General features: G+C 33.4%; 1 long non-coding RNA gene across 1 annotated transcript; it reads right to left on the reverse strand.

Annotated features, from left to right (window-relative positions):
• Positions 1-562: 562 nt before the first annotated feature.
• LOC116668298 lies at positions 563-8,611 on the reverse strand. The gene is made up of 3 exons (XR_004325487.1): positions 8,601-8,611; positions 8,541-8,543; positions 563-683 (listed from the first exon to the last, which is right to left on the reverse strand). It is a non-coding gene; the product is annotated as an uncharacterized LOC116668298 (long non-coding RNA).
• Between the last annotated feature and the right edge of the window lie 372 nt (positions 8,612-8,983).

An 8,983-nucleotide genomic window follows, 5' to 3' on the forward strand; every position in this document is an offset into this window, starting at 1 on the left:
AGTTGTTGATTGCCTTTGGGAGCTTTCAAATTTAAAATTGTTGAAATTGTTATTTTTTTAAATGTTCCTTTGTTATTTGTATCTTTAAAGTAATTGTTTTTACTTATAAATGGTTTCTCTGAACTGAAAATGATTAATATTCCCCAAGCTGCCATTATACAAAGTAGAGGCTTAAATTTATGTAAGCTATCATTGCTATCTAACGAACAATTCTGTGAACCAAATCATATTTGGTTTTCTTTTCCTTTTCACTTCCTGAAAGAATGTTTTAGAACTTGTTAATAATCATGTATCACCAGATTAGTTTGAAAACATATTTAACATATTTAGCAAGAAATTCTCCTTAAAGTTTTTATGTTAGTATCAGGGATTAACAAGACAAATGTGGTCATATTGAGCAATATTTAGCAATATTAGCTTTAGCAACAATTGACTTGGTACAGGTCATTTTTCTTGAGAGCTTGTTTGGAGATTTTAGCAGGGGAACGCAGCTACTCGTACACCCTTGACTGAGAAGAATGGTCCTCCTCTATCGGGGATGGCCATCCTCTTCAAACCAGCCCACAGCTTTGGGAAGGATGCACATGGAGTGGTGAGGGAGGAGGGGGACACCCGCCTAGCCAGCCAGATCAGCCGAATCAACCCTGGCGATCAATGGGGTAACAGATGTCGCAGCCAGATCGCTCTTATATCTGGTCATTTTTCTTGAGAAGTTTATAAGCAAAACTTTCTGTGACTTTTTTTTCTTGCTCACTAACTCATCTAGTTTATTTAGAAGATCTACTGGGAAAATTACACTAAAATGCCAAATAGAATGTATTGTTTTCATTGTTATCTATGTTTTCAAATATATTAAACATCAAATTAATTTTTTGAGATCTTTATTGAACTATTATCTTACTAGAATAAAAAAACTGCAATTTGTGCTATCAAATAATATTCTTATTTATTTATTCAACAAAAAATGTGCCCCATTTTGTCACTCATAGTCTTTTCTCACTGAGAATGATTAGTGGTCTATTGTGTTGTTAGTAAAAAAGTCAGGCTGAGGTTAGCTAAAAAAGATAAAAGGGTTTCAAATAACAGAGAGAGCTATTTATAGTCACTGTTTTTGAAAATTGAAATTAATTTTTCATAGTGCTATTATACTTCAAAAGTTGATCAGGCTTCCTGAAAGCATATATTACATCTTAATTCAAAGTTTGAATTATTGTTGAAAATGTAATTCTAATAAATAGGATTAAATATATTATTAATTATGAAACTTAATTTTAATAACTGAAGTTAAATACATTAAACCTTTGTACACAAATGCTGTATTCTACAGATGCCTAATTGTTTTGCCATTTTAGCCAGTCCACTATGTTCACATTTCAACAAAAATATACAAGCCATACTAAAAGGCAAAAACACAGTTTGAAGACATTTTGAACAAATAGCAGAATCCAAATCAGATATGGAAGGAATGTTGGATTCATCGGAGCAATAATCTGGAAAAAAAATAAAACCTGCAATTAAATGGGAGAGTAGACAACATACATGAACATACAGACAATGTAAGCTGAGAGATGGCAACTTAAGGAAGAATCAAAAATAAATGCTAGCAATCAAAGGCACCCTAACAGAAATCAAGAACATCTTTGATGGACTCATCAGTACAAGGACATAGCTGGGGAAAGCTTCTCTGAACTTAAGGGTGTGATAAGAGTACCTTCCAAAGCTGAAGAGCAAAGAGAAGAAAGACTGAAAAACAAAACAAAACAAAACAGAGTATCCAAAAACTATGGGATAACTACAAAAAGCATAACATACAAGGAACGGGAATATGGGAAGGAAAATAAAAAGGGAAAAAAGAGTAGAGCCATAATGATTAAGAGCTTCCCCTAAATTAATGCCAGACACTGATAAATACTCAGTGTTTTATGTTAACCTTATAATGTCCTTGATTATTTAGGGAAACCAAAATGTTTCACTTTTAAAGAACTTAAATTTTTATTTATGTTTTTAACAATTTTCCCTTTCCAAAATCAAATTCCAGATGAAGCCTAGATCTTGATCTTGAGGCTTTCCAGAGGGCATCTAGAAACTCTCAAAAGATTTGTGCTTTTACCTTATTAAAAAAAATGTTAAAAATAATTAGGTTTGTTTGATATGTGGAATTGCATGAAAATAATGAGATGCTTAGCTTTTCCTTGGTTATATATGTGCATGGATAAATCTTATTAACATAAATATCTCAGAAAGTGTATAAACTTCCTAGAAATGTGTTAACACCCTGACTATCTGTGATGTCTGATATAATGTTAGCAGACATAAATCATTTTAGCATTTTAGAATATCATATGCCACTGAAATACCCTAATGTCCTTGTCAAATAACTCTCAGAAGATCTTTAACCTTCACCTTTTAGGTTTTTGTCATACACACATCATTTTTGTTTTACTCTGATTCATATTTGAAAGTGCAATCAACTACAGGTCTGAGTACTTCCTTTTCAACAGAAACAGACTATCTCAGAGGCCCATGGAAAGAACAATGATGGGTAATTTAGGATACATGCTTCTGATGGCAATAACTTTGAGACCACACCTTTGGATTGAGGAAGGACTTCCAGAACTCAAATGAAGATGCTGATGGGTCATAAACCCACTAACTCAAGATCAAGCAGAATAAAAAATTAACTACATGAGAATGAGTAAACTGATTAAGGATGATTATTATTTTGTTTGAAACATTTTTGTTTTCTTGGTATTCTCTTTTCTGGACAAAATCAATCATTTTTCTTTTTTCTTAAGTTATCTATAACTAGCTACAATTCAATAGATTGCATTTTGTAAACGGAAGTAAATACTTCTTTTTTCTCTCTGCCAGACACCTCCAGAATTTGGAAAATCTTACTGAGTATTCTTATTTCCATGACAATGTAATTATTTGCATAGGTTCAATAAGACTTTGTCTCTCTTATAATAGAGCATAACTAGAAAAATTGACAGTGTAGGCAGGGCTTTGAAATGTCGTATTTAAGCCTCAGTCCTAGACTTAGATATGGTCAGGCAGTTTTATGAAACTAAGGTTGATATTATGGAGCCAATGATTATAAAGCTTTCTTGGAAAAAAAAATAATGAAGTGACCTGGTATCCTACAAGGTTTACTTACAGGCTTACAGGGTTCTGAGCCTTACAGGTGAGTAAGGTAGATCACTTTCTGGCAGGCATGAGAAACTTAGGCCTTTTTGGAGACCCTGAACAACGAATTCATCCAAATGTATTAATGCTACAAGTGAAGTCTGGTAGTAAGTTCTTGGCTTGACTTTTTAATCTTGAAGGGCTCTTAGAAGTTCAATCTGAGATTCCTTAAGAAAAGTTTTAGCAAAGCAAATTTTAAAAGGCCTATGTGGTCTATTTCTACTTTTTTTATTGTTATATTTATTTAGGTAATCAAGGCAAATGTAGTGAGATCAGACTTATTTTGCAAACAAGAATCAATAGAGAACAATTGTATATTTATATGGAATTAAGGAACAATTTTATGCTTATATGGAAATGTATAGGTTGGTCATTGTTTAAATATCTGATCATTTGCCAAATGTCACCATATGGCAAATATCCCGTACTACCAAGTCTCAGCAGATTGGTTGAGCTGGTCCTTAATGGGGGAAAAAAAATAGTGCCCTAATGAGAAAAAGTCTTATATCATTAAGGACTTAGATTGTATAAAGATTCTCTCCTTGACTAAACTTCAGTCAAGCTCCTCTAAGATCTCTTTTTGACCTTCGCCCTAGTCCTTTTTGAATCTGCATAGTTCAGTTTTAGCAAGAATCCTGATAAGTCACTTTAAAGAGAATCCCCGACACTTGATAACTGAGCCACTTCAATATCTGATCAATTACTCATTCCCCACCTTTTATACCTGATGGTCCGGTCCTGCCTTCACCAAGAATTCTTATTCAGTCGGTTTAGCAAGAGTTCCTTCCTACCCTCGATGTCTCCTCTTTGGACTTTTCCATCCACAGATTCCCAACCATTCCCATTTGTTCTTTTTTTAATTTTTAAAAATTTTTATTTATTCATTTATTTTTAAATTAAAGTAGTCAGCTACTCATATTTGTTCTCATTGTGTTCAGAAGTGAGCTCAGTTCTGCACTAAGATGTTTCTAATTTCCATTTGAGATCTCATCAGAATGGCTTTTACCACTTTTACCAACATCCTGGCTGGGATTATTTATGTATTCTTAAAAAAATAAAGTTTTCTTTTCAGCTCTCTTCTTTTCTGAGCTCTCACCGGAATAGCCTATAGCAGTCCCTTCACAGCTAAATCTCAGCCTTTTCTAACATGCACCTCAGAATACTTCCAACCTCTACACATTATCCAGTTCCAAAGTAATTTCCACAATTTTAGGTTTTTGTCACAACTGTACCCCCACTGCTTAGTACAAATCACTGTCTTAGCATAGACTGCTGTAACAAAATGCCATACACTGGGTAGCTTAAACAATAGATATTTGTTTCCCTTCATTCTAGAGGCTGGAGATTCCCAATATCACGATGCTGTTGGATATAATCAGTTCCTGGTGAGGGCTCTCTTCCCGGCATGCAGATGGCTGCCTTCTTCCTGTGTCCTCACACGGCAGAGAGAGGAAGCTCTGGCGTCTCTTCCTCTTCTCCTAAGGGCACTGATCCCATCAACCAGGCTCCACTTCATAAACTCATCTAATTTAGTGAGCTCTCAAAGTCCCTACTTCCTAATACCATCACACCGAGGCCTAGAGCTTCAAAATATGAATTGTGAGGGTACAACATTCAGTTTATGCAATGCTTTAGTACTGATTTTTATTTGTATCAATTTTTTTAATAACATACGAATGTCAGGTCATCTTTGTGATAAAAAATAATTATTTTATAGACACTTCTCCAAGTACAGAATAAATTATCTGCAGTCTTTCTCAAGGTATAATTTGGAAAGAATGAGTTTGAATAATTTAATTAATTATGAGAGATTGTGGCTTCATACACAAAATAACTAAATGTCAGATGTACGCAATCGATTTACCAAGCAGAAAATCCATTTTCTATAATTTTTACATCCAGTTTTGAAAAATAGAAACAATAAATAAAAATGTATTTAGTGGATATCTGTCATAAGCAAATTGCCAAAGATGGGGTTATTATTTGCTGCATCTCAGAGATGCCTATTTAGTCATTTGCCAGGTTTCAGCCAAGTATTGCAGAGCTAAGAGGTTATAAAAATTTATTATACATCTGCTTTGAGCTTGGTAAAAAGCCTACAGTTTTTTTTTATTATTATTAATGGAACAACACCAGGAAAAATGTTTAAATAAGTACTTGCTTAAATTGCATTATATAAAAAATGGGAGTGAAAGTTTGAGAAGAATCAATCATGTATTTTATTTCCTCTGAATTAAAATAAAATGCAGACAACTCCCAAATTGCTGACTAGTCTTCTAAGTTGATTTGCTAGATAGGATAGGTCTCTGATACAACAGCTTTAAAAAAAAAACTGAATTTATACATAAAACTTGTTTTTCACAATCCAGTTTATCAAGTATTTAAATTATAATGCAGAAAAATTACTTGTGAACATCAAATAGAATGTAAAAGGATAAAACTTAAATCTAATATTTAGCTCAGAACAGATCAACAGTGCACTACTGGGTAGGCAGGGTTTTCGCTGATGCAAATCTACTAATCAATGAGCGGACACAGTGGTAGGCAAGAAGCTAATGCAGTCTAAAATTATGATGACAGAAGTTTAGTGCAGAGCAATGGAGCTCTGCTCCTCAGAACACATATTGACTGAGCTGTTTATTTTTAAGACCAGTTTTCAGAGAAGAATATTGACAAGTTGGAGATAAACCAAGAGGATTAGCTATTTGAAGGTACATGTGTGGTGTAGTGGAATTAAACATCCTTCATTGTGGAAAACTATACACCGCAATTAATAAACATCATCTCGTATTTAAAGGTTGTCTCATGAGGAGAAATGCATCCTACTTCACACAATCCAAAGGTCAAGACTAAAGGGAGAATGTTACAGAGGCAGTTTCATCGATCGTATCAATATCTTTGCAGTCGTGGGAACTTTCACCACGCTGTGATAAAATGATTTCCCATAACGGGGAGGGCTGACATGGGGAGACAACTGGTGACCCTGTCCCTTTTTAAGGTTGTAGAAGAAGGAATTACTTTTATTTTTGACAGAGTATTTTGCTGAATGATCTCTATCATCTTATAATCTGAAGATGTATAATTAATTTTATCCATTATGCTGTGTTATTTGATTAGCAGAAGCATGTTTATATACAACTTCTTATTTATGTCTCATTAGGAAGTATGTTTAATCAATTGTATTATTATTTATTTCACATACAATAAAATGTGTAGATCTTTAGCATACAGTTCAGTGAGTTTAACACAGGTAAATATCTATGTAATTACCAAGTCATTCAAGCTATAGACCATTCCCATTGCCTTTGAAATACCTTTTTCTGTCCTTTTCAGGTGATCTCTCCCAACTCATACCCAAAACAAACACTAATTTGATTTTTATTATTACAGTTGTGTGTGTTCTAGAACTTTAGGGAAGTGGAATTATACAATATTTGCTATTTGAATCCGTCTTTTTTCATTAATTATAAACTGCGAGATTCTTCCACAGTGTTTTATTATAAACAATTTTTGCTTTTTTTTGTGGCTGAGTAGCAATTTATCATATTACTATACCATGATTTAGGTTATTTATATTTTCTGATATTTAAAAAGTCTTCTATAAGCACGTATGTAAAGTTTTTCTGTGAGCATGTATTTTCATTTCTCTTAGGTGAATACCTAGTAGTGAAATTTCTGGGTTAAAGGATAACATGTTTTTAACGTGATTTTTGTCACATAAATTATAAGGTACATACACAATTTTACAATCTTTCCAAAGTAACGAAGTTCAGTTGTGTCATAATCCTCACCAACATTTGGTATTGCCTTTCTTTTTATTTAAGTCATTCTAATGGACTAACGGTGGAATCATAGGCTTTTAAGTTCGCACTTCCTTGATGACATGATATTGAACATCTTTCTGCGTCTTTGCCATGCACCTGTCTTCTGTTGCGAATTGTCTGGTTCAGTCTTTTTTCATTGTTTTATTAGGATGTTGTCTTATTGTTACAGTTTTGTTGTTGTTGTTCTATATACAAGTGCTTAGTAAGAAATATATTTCTAGATATTTTCTCTTAATTTATGTAGTGTGCCATTTTTTTTTCTGAAAATAGTACCATGAAATGCATGTCTTTGTTAATTTGACAAAGCCCATTTTTATCCTATTATTATTTATATGCAGTGCTTTTGTATTCTGGCTATGTAACCTTTATCTCCTTCAGGTTGGAATATATTTTTCTTATATGTTTTATTGTTTTTTCTATAATCAAATTTCAAGTTCATTTTTGTACTTACTATGATAGATGTTTGAAGTTAATTTTTTTATAAAATGAGGAAGTGGTCAAGGAAGTTTTTGTCACTGTTGTATTTGTTATTCTTTTAAATATGGATAAAAGGTTATTCCAGAATCAACCAACAAAGTCAGAATCATTATAGTCTATTATCTGCTTGGCTAATGTATTTCTTTTTTCCAAGAGAAAGTAATAAAAACAAATACACATTTATGTGGGACAGATTTTAATACATGTTTACTATGCACCCATAGAAATATTTAAACTACCTTGTTCATCACCACAATCTGACACTGAAATGCTTAAATTTGATTCAATTGGAAAACAATGTTATTTATTATCTTTGATTCATGATATGATCTTCAAAGGGAGGCTAATAAACTTGGTTAAAAATACTAGACCCAGCAAAAAATAAGACTTTGAATGTTAAGAATTACTTGGGTCATTGATACTAAAGATCTTCCACAGCTATTTCTCTGCAAGTTCCAAAGCAAAATAAATAACATAAAGACTTATTAAATCTTTGGATTTTAGAGAATCTGTATACCACAACTAGCAATGTTCATAGTCCTCTATAGCTCTCTATTCATAAATTTATTTCTCTTAATGTCTGATTTGAAATGGAACTCTGAGCAACAACATGTCTCTTGGAGCTTCATCTACTCATTGACAGTCAGTTTCTTTGAAGTTGTGTATTGCAAAGCTCAATGATATTTGAAATGTCACTCACTTGTATGTAGGTTGACCACAGACTTTGGAATAAGCCCATGACAACCATTAATAAATAACTGGTAGAATTTTGTAAGAAAGTTACTTAAGGCTGCTGCTAAATACATTCCCTCAGCAATTTAACTAGTGCATGTGTTTTAATTAAAAGAGTTACTGTTATGAGAAGACATAAAATTATTTTGAGACCTGAAAAACCTTTTAAGTTACAGAAACCTGTCAGAACAACATTCTAACAGACAATGTTACAAAAATGTGTCATAATTAAATGCTGGAGAACCTGTGTCAGGGTACCCCTGGGGGGTACATATTGCATCCATGAAGATGTCCCTGCCATAGCTTTGTGTCTTACCCTACATCCTCCTGAGAAGTTACCTAATCTCACTGCCCGATGGACTCCTACACATTATCAGTGACTGAAGAGCACAGTTTACAATTCAAGGGTAGAGGGCTGGCATTCAGTCTGGAAACAGCTGCATTAAAGCTGGTTGATAGTTGCACTTTGTGAAAAGACAAGATAAATCCACTCAATGGACGGAACAAAAAGTGGTGTCTTTCATGCTACCAGAGATCTAGCATTAATAGCTCAGGGTCTCTCAAATGGCTTAAGGTTCTTATGCCTGCCAGGAAGTAACTTACCTTACTCACCCATAAGGCTTAGAACCCTGTAAGCCTGTAAGCAAACCCTGTAATATACCAGGTCACTTTATTTATTCATTTTTTCAAGAAAGCTTTGTAATCATTGGCTCCATACTATCAACCTTAGTTTCATAAAACTGCCTGACCATATCTAAGCCTAG

This window comes from Camelus ferus, chromosome 1 (genome assembly GCF_009834535.1).
Source record: "Camelus ferus isolate YT-003-E chromosome 1, BCGSAC_Cfer_1.0, whole genome shotgun sequence".
Lineage (NCBI taxonomy): Eukaryota > Metazoa > Chordata > Mammalia > Artiodactyla > Camelidae > Camelus > Camelus ferus.